This window comes from Salvelinus sp. IW2-2015, linkage group LG11 (genome assembly GCF_002910315.2).
Source record: "Salvelinus sp. IW2-2015 linkage group LG11, ASM291031v2, whole genome shotgun sequence".
Lineage (NCBI taxonomy): Eukaryota > Metazoa > Chordata > Actinopteri > Salmoniformes > Salmonidae > Salvelinus > Salvelinus sp. IW2-2015.
Window position 1 is genome coordinate 37,129,148 of NC_036851.1, and position 19,057 is coordinate 37,148,204.

The following is a 19,057-nucleotide window of genomic DNA, read 5'->3' on the forward strand; positions in this document are numbered from 1 at the left end:
TGGCAGCGAGCTTTACACCACTCCAGCTGACACTTGGTATTGCGCTATGGTGATCTTAGGCTTGTGTGCGGCTACCTCGGCCATGAAACCCATTTCATGAAGCCCCGACAAACATTATTGTGCTGACGTTGCTTCCAGAGGCAGTTTGGAACCAGTAGTGAGTTTGCAACTGAGGATAGACATTTTTACGTGCTTCAGCACTTGGCAGACCCTCTGTGACGTTGTGTTGCCTACCAATTTCACGGCGAGCCATTGTTGCTCCTAGATGTTTCCACTTCACAATAACAGCATTTACAGTTGACTGGGGTAACTCTAGCAGGGCAGAAATTTGACCAATTGACTTGTTGGAAAGTTGACTTGATTTTATATACACCTGTCAGCAACGGGTGTTTCTGAAATGGCCGAATCCACTAATTTGAAGGTGTCCACATACTTTTTTATAAATAGTGTAGCTTCTCAGCCTGTAACTGGGCGTAGTGAATGGGTAGTAATCTAAAACCACCTAAACAACCTTATCAGAAAGGAAAATCATGGACTCGCTTTTTCCATTTGGTTATTACCAAATTGCAGTRTATATTTCTGTGCACAGTACAGCCTCCTCATCAATTTCCAGAATACAGTTTGTTCAGGAAATCCAGGCACCGTCTGAATGCAGTTGATGGATGGTGAGTGTGTGTGAGAGCAGCCTCGAGTATCAAAGGGCTCTGAGGGTTTTCAGATAAACTATTATTGTTGTTGTTCCACCTCCCCCTTGGATCAACCCTGATGGTGGTGATCATTACTTCTGATTAAGGTCCACACAGAGGGAAGACAGACATACTGTAGGTTAAATGATCCACACAGAGGGAAGACAGACATACGTAGGTTTAAATGATCCACAAGAGGGAAAGACAGACATACTGCAGTTAAATGATCCACACAGAGGGAAGACAGACATACTGTAGATTAAATTATCCACACAGAGGGAAGACAGACATACTGTAGGTTAAATTATCACACAGAGGGAAGACAACATACTGTAGGTTAAATTATCCACACGAGGGAAGACAGACACATACTGTAGGTTAAATTATCCACACAGAGGGAAGACAGACATACTGTAGGTTAAATGATCCACACAGAGGGAAGACAGACATACTGTAGGTTCAATTATCCACAGAGGAAGACAGACATACTGGCAGGTTAAATGATCCACACAGAGGGAAGACAGACATACTGTAGATTAAATTATCCACACAGAGGGAAGACAGACATACTGTAGGTTAAATTATCCACACAGAGGGAAGACAGACATACTGTAGGTTCAATTATCCACACAGAGGGAAGACAGACATACTGTAAGGTTTAGATTATCCACACAGAGGGAAGACAGACATACTGTAGGTTAAATMATCCACACAGAGGGAAGACAGACATACTGTAGGTTAGATRATCCACACAGAGGGAAGACAGACATACTATAGGTTAAATTATCCACACAGGAGGCAATGAGTAATAAAAAGCATTACGTTGTGTGTAGCAATGATGACACCTGGGCTGTGGTTACTGTGTGGGCTGGTCTCGTGGGGGCAGGCAGTCTTCTCCTGCTTTTGCTGGTAAGGCCTGTGGGCCAATCAAACTATCATCTGGTTCTCCAGGTCTCTGGCTGTATACCACCAGAGCCTATTCTGTTTCTCCAGGTCTCTGGCTGTTTAACCCCCACAGCATGTTCTGTTCTGCCCTGATTGAACTCTCTCTCCATCTCCCTCTCCCTCCATCACTACAAAATGGATGGCAAAGTAGGGTTATTTTATGTAAGAGGAGTTACAGAGGAAGTACTGAGGAAGTGAAGAGTGTACATTGTTTGGTTCACCTTTGTGTCAGTGCATGATATACAAGAAGTACAGTATCCTATCCGTGTTCTGTTGCACCACAAACCCCCTAAAAACCTTTGACCTCTCAGGAGTTATCCCACCCACACCCACCTATAGCTKCAGTCTTCATAGTTGTGGTGTTATAAAGGCTGACAGAATGGTTCCTTTCTTTCTTTGCTCTCTTCATCATGTTGGATGATTGCCCAGATTGTTCTGGCTCCTACTCAGCAGTTTGGCTTAATTGACCTGCCTGAGGCTGAGACGGCAACATCTATCCCATTCCCTAGAGTTTAACATACAAAGACCAGGAACACTTTTTTTGTATTTTATAACTTTGTATTGCAGTTAGAATTATACATATGTAATTTTTTTATATACTGTAGATCCCAAAACATTTTTCTGTCACGCCCTGACCTTAGAGATCCTTTTWATGTCTCTATTTTGGTTTGGTCAGGGTGTGAGTTGGGGTGGGTATTCTATGTTCTATTATTTGTATTTCTATGTTTTGGCCGGGAGGGTTCTCAATCAGGGACAGCTGTCTATCGRTGTCTCTGATTGAGAACCATACTTAGGTAGCCCTTTCTTCCACCTGTCTTTGTGGGAAGTTGACTTTGTTTATGGCACATAGCCTTTGGCTTCATGGTTTGTTTTGTAGTGTTTATTGTTTTGTTCGGCGTCTTTCCAAATAAAAATAAAATGTACGCTTACCATGCTGCMCCTTGGTCCTCTTCTTTCAACGGCCGTGACATTTCCATTCAATGTAAATACAGAACATATTAAACAATAGGGTAAGTGTACCTATTAAGCCCACCAAAATTTAAGCATAMAAATGTTTTTAATTTATTATTTGRAAAAAAATATATAAAAAAGTATTGTGCTCCCTTTTTTATCCGCAATTTTTTAGATCTTGTCTCATCGCTGCAACTCCTCAACGGACTCGGGAGAGGTGAAAGTGGAGCCAAGTGTCCTCCGAAACATAACCCGACTAACCGCGCTACTTAACCCGGGAGCCAATTGCACTGTTCAACTGGCAACCGGGGTCAGCCCGCAGGCCCCCCACAAGGAGTCGCTAGAGTGCGATGAGCCAAGTACAGCCCCACCGGCCAAACCCTCCCTTAACCTCGATGACACTGGGCCAATTGGGCATCGTCCTATGGGACTCCRGGCCACTGCCAGTTGTGGCACAGCTCGGGAATGAACCTGGGTCTGTAGCCTTAGACCGCTGCGCCACTCGGGAGGCCCAAGTTTAGACATTTCTAACATACACTGACTATATAAAACATTAACCCCCTAAGGTCGATGTCCGCACCCCTGCGGAAATCTAATTAACATTACAAAATATCCCCATAAAAATCTGTCAGTTTAAGCTAGAGATATCAGTATGTAACACTTCTGCATTTGCAGTGAAAGGTGACAGAGTTAGAGCAGTGTTTTTCAGACCATGAGAATCGCCATGACCATGAAAATCGCTCTTCTCACAAAATCATCTGTAGCGTCCAAACTATTATGACGCCTCTATGGAAAGATGAGACTCCCACAAACAGGATGGTGTTCTCCGTTTTGCTCTARATCCCCCAGAAGCCGATCTGCCAACTTATGTCTGTAGCGTCTGAACAGTTTGGGCTACACAATAATATGACCCCTCTGTTTATATGCAAGACACCCGCAGGCCTCTGAAGGTCCCCTGTTACAAGTTACATTTTTTTATGGAAGTATACAGTATATGGAGACTGTTTAGTGACAAAAATAAGGGGTTCAAAACATGTAAAAAAACAACAACAAATGTTTCCTGATGTTTCAGAATAAACTTCATTTAGATTTTTTTGGGGGGACTATCTGTTGTTCCATATAGTGAATATTTTATTCAGTGTCTTTGTAGGGGTAATACCAGTAAGGCAAAATTAAAATGTTTTAACATTTTACATTTACATTTAAGTCATTTAGCAGACGCTCTTATCCAGAGCGACTTACAAATTGGAAAGTTCATACATATTCATCCTGGACCCCCCGTGGGGAATGAACCCACAACCCTGGCGTTGCAAGCGCCATGCTCTACCAACTGAGCCACACGTTTTAAAAATAACAGTTTTTCCTGATCTTTCTTATACACTACATGGCCAACAGTATGTGTACACCCTTTCAAATTTGTGGGTTCGGCTATTTCAGCCACACCCGACAGGTGTATAAAATCGAGTACACAACCATGCAATCCCAATAGACAAACGTTGTCAGTAGAATGGAACGTACTGAAGAGCCCTTTCCACCAAGTCAGTTCGTCAAATTTCTACCCTGCTAGAGCTGCCCCGATCAACTGTAAGTGCTGTTATTGTGGAAACATAAGTGGAAACTGTTATTGTGGAAACATAAGTGGAAACTGTTATTGTGGAAATATAAGTGTAAACATCTAGGAGCAACGACGGCTACCCCGCGAAGTGGTGGGCCACACAAGCTCACAGAATGGGAGTGCTGAAGCGCATGGCGCTTAAAAATCGTCTGTCCTCGGTTGCAACACTCACCACCGAGTTCCAAACTGCCTCTGGAAGCAACATCAGCAAAACAACTGTTTGTCGGAAGCTTCATGAAAGGGGTTTCCATGGCCGAGCAGCCGCACACAAGCCTAAGATCACAACGCGCAATGTCAAGTGTTGGCTGGAGTGGTGTAAAGCTCGCCACCATTGGACTCTGGAGCAGTGGAAGTGCGTTCTATGGAGTGATGAATCACGCTTCACCAACTGGCAGTCTGACAGACGAGACTGTGTTTGGCGGATGCCATGATAACGCTACCTGCCCGAATGCATAGTACCATTTCCAACTGTAAAGTTTGTTGGAGGAGAAATAATGGTCTGGGACTGTTTTTCATGGTTCGGGCTAGGCCCCTTAGTTCCAGTGAAGGGAAATCTTAACGCTACAGTATACAATGACATTCTAGATGATTCTGTGCTTCCAACTTTGTGGCAACAGTTTTGGGATGGCCCTTTCCTGTTTCAGCATGACAATGCCTCTGTGCACAAAGCGAGGTCCGAACAGAAATAGTTTGTCGAGATTGCTATGTAAGAACTTCACTGACCCGCAAAGAGCCCTGACCTCAACCCCATCAAACACCTTTGCGATGAATTGGAACGCCGACTGAGAGCCAGGCCTAATCGCCCAACATCAGTGCCCGACCTCACTAATGCTCTTGAGGCAGAATGGAAGCAAGTCCCGCAGCAATGTTCCAACATCTAGTGGAACGCCTTCCATAAAAAGAGGAGGCTGTTATAGCAGCAAAGGGGGGACCAACTCCATATTAATGCCCATGATTTTGGAATAACATGTTTGACGAGCAGGTGTCAGCCATGTACTGTATCTCTCAGATAGAGGAAAGACACTTCAAAACAAACTTCCTTTAGATATTTTTCATCAAATAATTGTTTCAGATTTGTTGGGATAATTCAATGGGTCTTAAAATTCTAAATCAAATAGCAAAATGATCCTTGGTACAACCTTCTTAAAACAATTCCATATAGCTTAGTAGTACTCCCCCAGTTTAAACAGGGCTTAGACTTTTATGGATTAAGGACACCTGCTCTTTCTATGACAGACTGACCAGGTGAATCCAGGTGAAATCTATGGTCCCTTATTGATGTCACTTGTTAAATCCACTTCGATCAGTGTAGATGAAGGGGAGTAGACCGGTTAAAGAATATTTTTTTAAGCCTTGAGGCAATTGAGACATGGATTGTGTGTGTGCCATTCAGAGGGTGAATGGGCAAGACAACATATTGTGTTGTCAAGACAACATAAGTGCCTTTGAACAGGGTATAGTAGTATCAAATCAAATCAAAGTTTATTTGTCACGTGCGCCGAATACAACAGGTGTAGACCTTACAGTGAAATGCTTACTTACAGGCTCTAACCAATGGTGCGAGAAAAAAAAAGTATGTGTGTAGGTAAGTAAAGAAATAAAACAACAGTAAAAAGACATTTGAAAAAAGAGTAGCAAGGCTATATATAGTTAGTCAGTCTTATTGAGGTAGTATGTACATGTAGGTATCGTTAAAGTGACTATGCATATATGATGAACAGAGAGTAGCAGAAGCGTAAAAAGAGGGGTTGGTGGGTGGTGGGACACAATGCAGATAGCCRGGTTAGCCAATGTGCGGGAGCACTGGTTGGTCGGGCCAATTTAGGTAGTATGTACATGAATGTATAGTTAAATTGACTATGCATATAAGATAAACAGAGAGTAGCAGCAGCGTAAAAGAGGGGTTGGGGGGGCACACAATGCAAATAGTAGGGGCCAGGCGCACTGGTTTGAGTGTGTCAAGAACTGCAATACTGCTGGGTTTTTCTCACAACAGTTTCCCATGTGTATCAAGAATGGTCAACCACCCAAAGGATATCAAGCCTACTTTACACAACTGTGGGAAGCATTGGAGTCAACATGGGCCAGCATCCCTGTGGAACGCTTTCGACACCTTGTAGGGTCAATGCCCCAACAAATTGAAGCTGTTCTGTGGGCAAAAGGGGTGCAACTCAATATTAGGTTTTTCTTATATATTCTTTCTGACCTCTAACCTCTGTCTCTCTATTTCCCTCAGCTCTACAGGGTGGCCAGTCGGGGCCAGTAGAAAAAGAGCATCATGGGAGCATGGGGGACAGGGTGAGGGAGAGGAGGGCGGCAGGAGGAGACTCCTACTGGGCTTATTCAGGTGAGTAGTTTTCTCCTCCATAGTGGTACAGCTATGTCCCCAGGCAAGATGGATTAACTCTTTTGCCACAGGTTCTAGCCCTAATTCCTCTCTAGGATTCTGTCTCTTGCTCTTCTCTGATTAATTAATGAGATGGGTCAAACCTAAGTGGACTGTGGCTGTAGAGACATATTACCTTACTGTAACTCTGTTATCTTCCTCTTTTGTCTTTTATTGATTCTCAACCTTTCTCCGTCCCAACTTTTCTCCCTTCTTTCCAACTCCTTCCCAATAGCCTCTACACTCCCACTTAGTTTTTTTTGCTCATAATTCAACTCTTCTTTCCCTCTCTCCCTTTCCCTCTTTCCCTCTTTACCTCTCTCCCTCTGAGTGGTAGCTACAGGGAGTAGCTGTTGATGTGTGTTATGGATTCTGTGCTGGAGTAGGGACTAGTGTGGTCCTTGTGAGAACCATTCAGCCATACATGTGTTTCTTAAACGTAAGTTTTTAACCTGAGCACTGGTGGGCGTGGGAGAGAGGCTGGCACTCTATTGCTGCAGCTGCAGAGGGGGCGGTGTGTGTGAGATGYGAGCGAGCCTTACAGTCATTGGAGGGAGCAGATGGATGGAGAAAGAGAGACGCCAAGGAAACTCGGCTACAGCCAAGACTAGCTAACTTGTAGTAGCCACAATGTTATTTATCATCCCATATAACAGTGCCTGTCTTGACTGGAGTAGCCTAGAGAGGCTAGTTAGGCTAAACGAGGCCATATGCTGCGCTTTTCCCCCAACTCCATTCAGTTAACACAACAGCCTACCTGTTGGTTGCCCGTTGTAGCCTACTTCTCCTCATTTTGCAAGCTTTTAATTCCATTGTGCATTAGTGAACTCTAACTCTACTTGCTACACATTGAGCCGCTTCGATTGGCCAACATAAACAACAAGCTACACACATGAATGCTACTGGTCTTCTTATGGTGCACGTCATAAAAACTACATTGAAAAGTTTGTTTTATTTAATTAATACTTTGAAATATCTTGGTATATCTTTCTATGTAACAATGTCACATGAATATTTTAGTTAGTTTAGAAAAAGCCTTTTCAGTGTTAAAAGAGGCCTACATATATTTTTTCTGTAAAAAATAAATACTCAGGCAAGTATTTGAAGACTAACGTCCATTCGGATATTCATATAACCGTGCACATCCCTAGCTAGAGCTAAATTAACATATTTTAAAGTACAGTTGTGTCCAGAAAAACTTTCACAAGGTCTGATGATGAGGTGTATGTTGCAGGGCAGGCTTCAATAAGGTTTCAGATCTAATAGATGATTCATCATGCATACATTTACTTTGTGCCTTTGGTTATTCACGACATGCTGTGGGTGGGTGTATGTACTGTATGTCTGTGGGTGTGTACGCTCAAGCAGTGTTTGTGTGTAGGCCTATATGTGATTAATTCACTGAATGTGCTTTTTTACAACCATTGTGCTGCTAGCCAGCTACCTCACTGTGATCCTCAAAAGCAGCGGCTTGAATTTTAATGGAAAAGCTAGAAGTAGTGTCCCTGGTCCTATTCATATCCACTAACTGTGTTTCCCATTAGATGAGGACATGAACAAAGTGCTCTCGGCCATCTGAGTAGGACAACGCAGAATTGAGATGGAAATTGATTATATTCTGCCTCTTTGGATTGTATATTATGCTTGAAAAGTCATTCTCACTACCTCCCTCCTGCTTATTTTAGCACRGCCTGCAGTCCTATAAAAATCACTCATATTTAAAAAATATTTAAAAAGGAAAATGTCACTAAAAAACCTTTTCAAACCTCTTTCCAATTCCACTTTGCCTTTGTGGAAAGAGCTATGCGAATTTACTGATTTAACGGTTATATTCCCAGTGATGTTTCCTTTGGAGCATGAAGTAGGATGAAGTTATTTTTAGTACACTTCTTCTCCTCCTTAATCTCGGTTAACCCAGAACTAAAGTGTTGTGTAATTGGTCAGCTGCTCAATTAAGTTCTGGGTACATTTTAACTCCATACACTCGTGGGAATTTGCTATATTGATAGGGCTAAATTGAAATGCTTCTTACAGAAGAAATATGGAAATCCATAACCATGGTAGCAATCAAAGGGAACAGTTTGAATATGGGAAAATTATTAGACTAAAGGTGAGAACAAAACACTTAATCTGACCCAAGACTGAATCCAAACATTATACTGTCAATTTAATGTGCATTTTACTTTTACTGTACTTTTTGCCACATTTGTTGATAACGAAATCTAAAAATACTCTGGATACATTCAGTAACATGATAATAATATTCATGGTTCATTTGGGGTAGGTGCAACAAAAAAAATGACATGGGTTTGTGAGAGGACTAACTGTTGTCTGGGAGTGGCCACACAGCTCTCCGAGTGTGCACAGTTCCTATGTATTTTCAATGCACTTATGACTCAAAGAAGAGACTTCAACCATAAGGTACTATTTTGAACTCTCCTAGCTGTGCTGTTGAGGAACTAGAGCAAGCAAACTTGTATTMGTTTTCTTTGGAACACAGCCCTGCATCCCCGCATCACAAAATTACTGTTGTTGTTTACGCATTCTAAAAACAATCTTACAGTGTTAGGCTTTCATAAGGCAATTCAGAGAATCAGATCAGAATTTTGGTGCACATAGAATAGAGACAGAAGTAGGGCTGGGCGATATGGCCTAAAAAAATTCTCTCTAAATAAGCTTTGTTCCACAATTAAAGATCAATACACTGCATTTCAAACAGTCAGTAATAATCTAATGAATTCAGGACTTGTAAATTATACCTATACTAAATATAAGGATCTATTTGCTTGCTAGTAAGGTAGAGCAGTTGAACTGGTTATGAATAGACCCTCCTGTCCATCTCCAACTGTTTGAACAACAGCCTGTTCACTTTGTTTACATGTTGAAATCAAGTAGCCTACCTGGATAAGAAGATGAGAACGAGTTGCCGATTCCTTATACAAATGCATATTTTTACGGTCACTGCACGTTTATAAACACAGACTACACAGCTAGCACATAACAGTCAGTGCTAAAATGTTGGTAGCAGTACCAGAATGTCAGAGTTGCATATCAGACTTGCCAATAAAAGATTAAGATGGGCAAAAGAACACAGACACTGGACAGAGGAACTCTGCCTAGAAGGCCAGCATCCTGGAGTCGCCTCTTCACTGTTGACGTTGAGACTGGTGTTTTGCGGGTACTATTTAATGAAGCTGCCACTTGAGGACTTGTGAGGAGTCTGTTTCTCAAACTAGACACTCTAATGTACTTGTCCTCTTGCTCAGTTGTGCACTGGGGCCTCCCACTCCTCTTTCTATTCTGGTTAAAGCCAGTTTGCAATGTTCTGTGAATGGAGTAAGTAGTACACAGCGTTGTACGAGATCTTCAGTTTCTTAGCAATTTCTCGCATGGAATAGCCTTCCTTTCTCAGAACAGGAATAGACTGACGAGTTTCAGAAGAAAGTTCTTTGTTTCTGTCCATTTTGAGCCTGTAATCGAACCCACAAATGCTAATGCTCCAGATACTCAACTAGTCTAAAGAAGACCAGTTTTATTGCTTCTTTAATCAGAACAACTGTTTTCAGATGTGCTAACATAATTGCAAAAGGGTTTTCAAATGATCAATTAGCCTTTTAAAATGATAAACTTGGATTAGTCAACACAACGTGCCATTGGAACACAGGAGTGATGGTTGCTGATAATCGGCCTCTGTACTCCTATGTAGATATTCCATAAAAAATCAGCCGTTTCCAGCTACAATAGTAATTCTGTAAGGACCGACGCCGGACAGGAGAAGCAGGTACGGGGAGTCAGACATTTATTCGGGAACATACATAGAACAAGACAGGAACAGCGTCAGCACACGGGTAACACAGACATATGACAAACAATGCAGCAGTGGGGAACAGAGCTGGGGAACTGACAAATATAGGGGAGGTAATAAACAGGTGATTGAGTGAGTCCAGGTGAGTCCAATATCATTGAAGCGCGTGACGAGGGAAGGCAGGTGTGCATAAATGATGGTTGCAGGGGAGCGTAATGCAGGGCAGCCTGGCCCCCTCGAGCYCCAGGGGGGGTAGAGCGGGAGCAGGCGTGACACATTTACAACATTAACAATGTCTACACTGGATTTCTGATCAATTTGATGTTATTTTAAATGGACAGAAAATGTGCTTTTCTTTCAAAAACAAGGGACATTTCTAAGTGACCCCAAACTTTTGAACGATAGTGTATATTCAGATGTGTGTTCCCTGCCAAATGTCTTCACAATACAAAAAACATAGGCTCATTCTGTTCAGAACAACCCAGCAATGGCGCCATGTCATCTTGTTACTGTATGGGAATGATATGGGAAAGTGAAGACTAACAGTTGTTTGGCTTGCTTGTATGAAATCAAAGCGGTATTTATTATAATCCTCAACAGCTCATCTTTCAAAATACACATGAGTCGTCTTTATTTTCAGCATTTACCTCACTCAGACAACACATTTGCAAAAGTTGCCCAGTTTGTGGGAGGGATGGGGGCAACTTGTTGTTGCGTGCGGTGTTCATGTTCAGAACCGCTGTCATTCAAAACCAATACTTTGCTGTGAAGCGTAGACCTTGAGCTTTGACGTCATGTACAGCCACTGTGTTCCAATTTAGGTGCTTATCTGTATCCAAATCTGCTATTTTGAACCTGTATATGTGTACAAGTGTAAAGCGTTAAGAGAAGGGATCAAGAAATGCTAGAATGAGGATTGGAACAGGAACGAGGCGCTCCACTCTCTCTCTTTGCAAATTACAGGCTGAATGTCCCCTCCCCTTCTGACATTCCAAAGATGCTTACACCTGCAAAATCGTGATTTGTACAAATAAACAGTGAAGAAAAACCCAAACATTGGAAAAAATATGCTAACCATCCCATTCAATCCTGACAGATTCTARGGTACCAGTTATGTTTATGTCGATCTGTCCACGAGAGATGATTTTCTCCTTGACGCTGTACCTCCTGGGAGAGGAGAGAACCTTTCTTTAGGAAGACCCATTGAGGTCAGAATACCTATTTTACAAGGATCACCACCCATAGATCATTGATAGTTACTCATATTTCCATGTGTTACATTTACAGCTGTAGTGTCAGCTCAGGGGTCAACTGTAGTTATTGTCCACACTGTTCTGACATTCTTTGTACAATACACCTAAACACGTAAATAAAGCTATTGGTTAGGTAGCAGTTCAGAATATGGTAAAGATAGTTTCACTGTAATTGTAATTGCCTTTGTAGTCATAGCACTTAGCACATAGCAAACCCTAGCCTCTGCAGCCTGTCTGCCAGGCCTCTCTCTGTGCTCTCTGAGCTTTTAATGTGTCATGCTCTCTATTCAAACCTGCCTTAGTTGTTGGACACTGAACCTGTGTTGACACTGAGCTATAGGGATTCAGACAGCTAAAAGCTCTTTTGCCTCAGTGTGCTTTGTATTGTTAGGGGGAATATGTAGTCAGAAGCACTGTGAGTAAATGACAGCAGGGTTAATGGTGAGGCAGCTAGCTCATTGTGACTGAGTTAAATGGAGCCATTGGAGAAAGGGAAGACAGAAGATAAATGTTGTCCAGCGTTGCTTTAGAGAAGTAATTAGTGTCTATGGGCTGTGAATGGGGGAAGGACAAGTGTGCCATAGCAGCTAAATGGTTATTAAGAGCCACGTGGGAGGGAATGGAGACGTTTACAGGCAGTGTAGCAGCCACTACAGACTGGCCTGGGTTAGTCTGCTGCTACACGCTACAGTAGGTATTTTGAAGAGGTATGTTGGCCCTAATGGGACCACCTGGGGAATAAAGGTTATAAAAAATTAAAAAGAACATACTTGGTTGGAATAACTCACTTTCTCTCGTATGCTGTAATTGACTCCAGCCAGTCTCCATCCTTTCCCAGGCCTCTGTGCCATTATCCTGTTATAGTGTTCCTCTGTGAAGAGCCCTCAGCTCTCTCACAGTGGTCGGGCAAACTAGCATCTGTTACTACTGTGTCTCTCTGTGTTCAGCTTAGGGTTGTCATTATACCAGTATCGCGATCACTGATTTTTCATGGCAAAAAGGAAAACACAAAGCAGACTAAACTCTTTGGTCCTGTAATATAAGTTTGTGCTATAGCTTGGATAAGAAACATGTTATTCTGGGTGACAACATGAGGCTGTTTGTTTCCAACATTAGGACTGTTTTTCTCAGGAAATGTTTTATTTTTTCCCCCCACGATACCTCTGAGTAATGCAATACTGGTACCATGACAACCCTAGAACTTCAGCTGTAGCTTTAGTACATGGGGGAGTGGAGACCATGGATAACACCAGGTGCAACTGGAGCATAGCAGTTAGGATTCCAGGCTAATTGATAACTGCAGCTAGAGGAGTAGTGCCTTCAGCAAGGATACTGCACCCTCACCCTATGTATCTCTCTCACACATCTTTCTCACTCTCCTCTTTCCCTACCTCTTCACCTTACTCTCTCCATTCCTTCCTCCATCGCTCTTACTCTCCGGCTTCACCACTCTCCCCTTCATGTCTCCTACAGTTCTGTTCTCCTAATGAGCTTTGATCTGTACTTTCTGCTATGGAGACCAGACTATTGTAGAAGAAGCAGGAAGCCACTGTTATGGAGAGCTAGTACGCCTCCATCTACCTACACACATTTCAGTCATTCACCCTATGGCATGCCTAGTTATTGAATAGGATTCCTGTCTAAGGCAGACATTCTTGCCTATGTAGTGGACATGAGTCGGTCTCGTGAGGTAACCCTGCCTTGGATGGTGTAGTGTCTGACATATGTTGTGATTCATATCACCTGACACCAGCCTCCTCTATATTCCACTCAGTTGTCAGGAGAATAATTGTATTATTTACCAGTCTCTACCAACGTTCTATAGCTTTTTAGCCTTTACACTTTCAATACACCTCTCTGGTGTTGTGCAAGTAATTCACTGTGTCAATCAGAAATCTATATTTCAKATTTTTTATGGACTTTTTCTCTGCCAGGGAGACTGCCTAATGCAGAAAGTCAAACGTTGCAGATGCAAATGAAAGGATAGAAAATGTTGTACAGATTTGAATATTCTAATCTCACTTTACAACATTAAGAGAAGGTTAACCTAACCTACTTCTTAGTCTTTCACATTTGCTGTACAGAAGAGAGAGGTGTACTGTGTCTCACTCTCAATGCGGTGTGTGTACTTTAGTTATGAAACACTAAATAAGTTACACAGAAACCCACTCCCGGGAATGTGATTAAAGGTTATTCAAGGCATGTGTGTGCTCGGCGAAGGCATTTTTCATGAGATGATATCTCACACCACGAGACCCCCGCAGGAACTCAGATCTGCATCATTTATCTTTTCGTTTCTTTTCTCTCTTTCTAAAGCTTTTTCATGATCCCCCTTTTCTCTCTTTCTCTCTCTCTCTCTCTCTCTCTCTGTGTTTGATTCTTGTTTGTCTCTGGCTCTGAGTGTGTAGTTCTTACTTTTTATTCAGAGCTTTTATATTGCCCCGCAGTTGGATGAAACCAGTTGGATTTGAGATTAGTCATATTTATGCAGACATGGCATCTGTCTCTTGATACATTGTTGGGCTTGTATTCCATTTCTGTATCCTGGCATTGTATTGTGATAAAAGCTAGCTACATTAGCCTTGGTGTAAGTCAATGAACAGAATGACTCATTTGTCTAACACTCATTCAAGTCGTGATGAATTCTACTGTACAACCCTTGAGTCTATGATATACAGGTAACTGCCAAAATAAAGAAAACACTTGAGTATGGGATACAAAGTATATTGAAAGCAGGTGCTTCCACACAGTTGTGGTTCCTGACCTAATTAAGCAATTAACATCCCATCATGTTTAGGGTCATGTATAAAAATGCCCAGTTGCCCATCATTTCAGCTGCCATGGCTAGATTATGGGATCTGTGACTTTGAAAGAGGGGTCTCAAAGGAGCGTTTAAAGGGTGTGTGGGTGTGCCTCAGTCACCAGATCTCAACTAGAGGTCGACCGACTATGATTTTTCAATGCCGATACCGATTATTGGAGGACCAAAAAAAGCCGATACCGATTAATCGATTTTTAAAAAAAAACTACATTTTTTAAATATATTTGTAATAATGACAATTACAACAATACTGAATGAACACTTTTATTTTAACTTAATATAATACATCAATAAAATCAATTTAGTCTCAAATTAATAATGAAACATGTTCAATTTGGTTTAAATAATGCAAAAACAAAGTTTTGGAGAAGAAAGTAAAAGTGCAATATTTGCCATGTAAAAAAGCTAACATTTAAGTTCCTTGCTCAGAACATGAAATATGAATATGAAAGCTGGTGGATCCTTTTAACATGAGTCTTCAATATTCCCAGGTAAGAAGTTTTAGGTTGTAGTTATTATAGGAATTATAGAACTATTTCTCTCTATACCATTTGTATTTCATATTCCTTTGACTATTGGATGTTCTTATAGGCACTTTAGTATTGCCAGCCTAATCTCGGGAGTTGATGGGCTTGAAGTCATAAACAGTGCAATGCTTGAAGCACAGCGAAGAGCTGCTGGCAAATGCAGGAAAGTGCTGTTTGAATGAATGCCTACGAGCCTGCTGCTGCCTACCATCGCTCAGTCAGACTGCTCTATCAAATCATAGACTTAATTATAATATAATAACACACAGAAATACGAGCCTTAGGTCATTAATATGGTCAAATCCGGAAACTATAATTTCGAAAACAAAACGTTTATTCTTTCAGTGAAATAGGGAACCGCTCCGTATTTTATTGAACGGGTGGCATCCATAAGTCTAAATATTCCTGTTACATTGCACAACCTTCAATGTTATGTCATAATTATGTACAATTCTGGCAAATTAATTATGGTCTTTGTTAGGAAGAAATGTCTTCACACAGTTCTCAACGAGCCAGTCAGCCCAAACTGCTGCATATACCCTGACTCTGCTTGCACAGAATGCAAGAGACGTGACACAATTTCCCTAGTTAAAATAAATTCATGTTAGCAGGCAATATTAACTAAATATGCAGGTTTACAAATATATACTTGTGTATTGATTTTAATAAAGGCATTGATGTTTATGGTTAGGTACACATTGGTGCAACGACAGTGCTTTTTTCACAAATGCGCTTGTTAAATCATCACCCGTTTGACGAGGTAGGCTGTGATTCAATGATAAATTAACAGGCACCGCATCGATTATATGCAACGCAGGACAAGCTAGATAACTACATATGGTTGATGATATTACTAGTTTAACTAGTGATTATGTTAAGATTGATTGAGTGTTTTTTATAAGATAAGTTTAATGRTAGCTAGCAACTTACCTTGGCTCCTTGCTGCACTCGCAATACAGGTAGTCAGCCTGCCACGCAGTCTCCTTGTGGAGTGCAATGTAATCAGCCATAATCGGTGTCCAAAAATGCTGATTGCCGATTGTTATGAAAACTTGAAATCGGCCCTAATTAATCAGCCATTCCGATTAATCGGTTGACCTCTAATCTCAACCCAATTGAACACTTATGGGAAATTCACATATGGGAGATCCTGAGACAGCATTTTCCACCACCATCAACAAWACACCAAATTATGGAATTTCTCATGGAAGAACGGTGACACATCCCTCCAATAGAGTTRCAGACAATTGTAGAATCTATGCCAAGGCGCATTGAAGCTGTTCTGGTGGAACGTGGTGGCCCAACACCTTAAGACACTTTAAGTTGGTGCTTCCTTTATTTAGGCAGTTACCTGTACATGGACACACATCRTGCATGCAGTACACTATTGTCAGTCAGTCATGGTCAGTGGAGCATAATGGATTCACTCAGATGTACTGTCTCCAGTCGGTGTTGGCACTGCATGGTCAAGGTGATGGAGGGAGAACTGGAGAGGTGGTTGGTTAGCTGGCATGAGTATGGGGCTGAAAGATACTCTCCCAGGCTGTGGATCATTCTACTACTAGGAGACTCAGGAAGGGAATGTGCCTCACAGTTAGCAACCCCTCACCTCACCTTTCACAATGGGAATGCAGTACTAATAGAACTGCTGATTGTTATGTCTAGTGTCTAACTACCTACCTATCCTCAGACAGAGAGAGTTTGTAATATTGTCTGTTTCTCTGTGTTTACATCTTTGAAGCAACCATTACATGATGTTTCTGTTGTTGTGGATGAGAACATGCAGAATGGCTCCACAGATCAGACTGCCTTCAGGAAGCTAGTTTTGTCCTAGAATGCAACAGAGCATGTGCCAACGTGTGTGTCGGCTCCTTCTCTCTCTTCACTCTTTTCCTGATCTCTCTCTGTGTCTCTCACTCTCTCACACATACACACACCTTCTCGCTTTCCTGTATCCCCTCTCCCCACATCACCCTTGTTTCTTGCCCTTTATCTCTCCTCCTCCCTCCTCTCTCTCTGATGGTGGTGCTGCGGTGGTCAATGAACCAAGGCAAACCAAGCCGTGGCAGAACAGAACAGAGAGGAGGCAGACTACCTGCTCTGTTTAAACCCTGTTCCCCCGTATGGTCAGAGGGCCAGTTAAAGGGAGGTTCCATTCAAAATACAACCTTGACTCTAATGTCAATGTTCTCTATGGAAGGAGTCTCCAGGCCAGTTAAAAGGGGGGGGGGGGGTCTATACAACCCAGTCAGACAGGGAGCTCTTTCTCTCTCGGGGTAAGGGACTGAGTTATTCTCAGCTCCCTGGAGAGAGGGGAGACGTATTCACCTGTCTGAGAATGAGGCAGCCATTGCGGCCGTGCTGCAATGGGCATTTACAATCACACTCTGTGGCTCAGACACACACGGCTCCCAGCGAGGACAGCAGCTCAACACCCGTCGTTTATAACCCATTGTGTCATTGGTGTGTGTTTGTGTATGTCTTTCACTGATGATGTGAATTGTCAACCAAATAAAATCAAATAACATTTTCTTTGTCTCATGCTTTGTGAACAACAGGTGRAGACTAACAGTGAAATGCTAACTGACGATTCCTTTTCCAACAATGCAGAGTTAAGATGAAACATTTAATAAAACATTGAAATAGTGACACGAGGAATGAATACACAAGTGAATAACGAATAACAGTAAGGAGTAAAAGTAACATGGCTATATGCAGGGAGTACCAGTACCGAGTCAATGTGAAGGGGTACGAAGTAGCTTTTAACATATAGGTGGTGGTAAAGTGACTAGTCAACAGGATAGATAATAGACAGTAGCAGCAGTGATGTGGTGAGGGTGTGTGGCGTCAGTATGCACATATGCGTGTGTGGGCGTGTGTGGGCGTGTGTGTGCGTATGTGTGCGTGTGTGCGTATGTGCGTGCGTGCGTGTGTGTGTGTGTGTGCGCTTGTTGGGATGTCAGGGTGTGTGCATAGAGTCAGTGCAGGTAGCCATTTGATTAGCTATTTAGCAGTCTTCTTTAATTGTCAATCAATCCATCACATTTATTCATAGAGCTCTTTTTACAACAGCAGTTGTCACAAAGTGCTTATACAGAAACTGAGCRTAAAACCCAGTGAGCAAGCAAGCAATGCAGATGTAGAAGCACGGTACCTAGAAAAAAATACCTAGAAAGGAAGGAACCTAGGAAGAAACCTAGAGAGGAACCAGGCTCTGAGGGGTGGACTAGGGACGGGGACAGCCAGAAGTCGTCAGGCCAGGTAGTCCTGAGGCATGGACTACCTAGGCCTCCGGGAGGGGAGAGAGAGATGGGGAATTAGAGGGAGCATATCTAAGTTCACACAGGACACCAGCTAAGACAGGAGAATTACACCAGATATAAAAGACTGACCCTAGCCCCCCGGTGCATAGACTGTTGCATCATAGATACTGGAGACTGAGACAGAGGGGGAAGGGGGACACTGGCCCCATCCAAAGTTACTCCCGGACCGGGACAACCAGGCAGCATATAACTCCACCCACTTTAGCAAAGCACAGGCCCCACACCAGTATAGGGATATCAATTTACTACCCTGAGAAAAGGCCAAGTATAGCCCACAAAGATCTCCCCACTGCACGAGCCCMAGGACAGGAAGGGTCGAAGGGCGCGAGGAAGAGTCTTATGGCTTGGGGGTAGAAGCTGTTCAGGGTCCTGTTGGTTCCAGCTGAGAGAAAAGTCTATGACTCGGGTGGTTGTAGTCTATACCGCCTGGTGTAGAGGTCCTTGATGGCAGGGAGCTCGGCCTCAGTGATGTACTGYACCATACTCACCACCCTCTAGCACCTTGCGGTCGGATGCCTTGCAACCCCTTCTATCTACCTGCACTTATTTCCTGTAGAAGAGACTCCGAGGTGCTCGCTGGAAGTGAACACTAATTATTAAAAATGAATTCCCCCGGCTCCGCACGCTGCAAGCTGACACAGGATAGGAGGATCCATCTTGGGTATTGCTGGTCAGATCAGATCAGCCAATTGTGGAGCTGTGATTGGTCCATCCATCTCTGTCCTGGGTGTCACACACACACACA

At 42.6% G+C, this 19,057-nt stretch overlaps 1 long non-coding RNA gene and 1 pseudogene across 1 annotated transcript in view; one reads left to right on the forward strand and one right to left on the reverse strand.

Annotated features, from left to right (window-relative positions):
• Positions 1–19,057, reverse strand: part of LOC139028395 (uncharacterized) — a 285,368-nt gene that overhangs the window by 212,395 nt on the left and 53,916 nt on the right. The window lies entirely within an intron of this gene.
• The window catches only part of LOC111970319 (receptor-type tyrosine-protein phosphatase gamma-like), a 227,927-nt pseudogene that overhangs the window by 29,631 nt on the left and 179,239 nt on the right, over positions 1–19,057 (forward strand).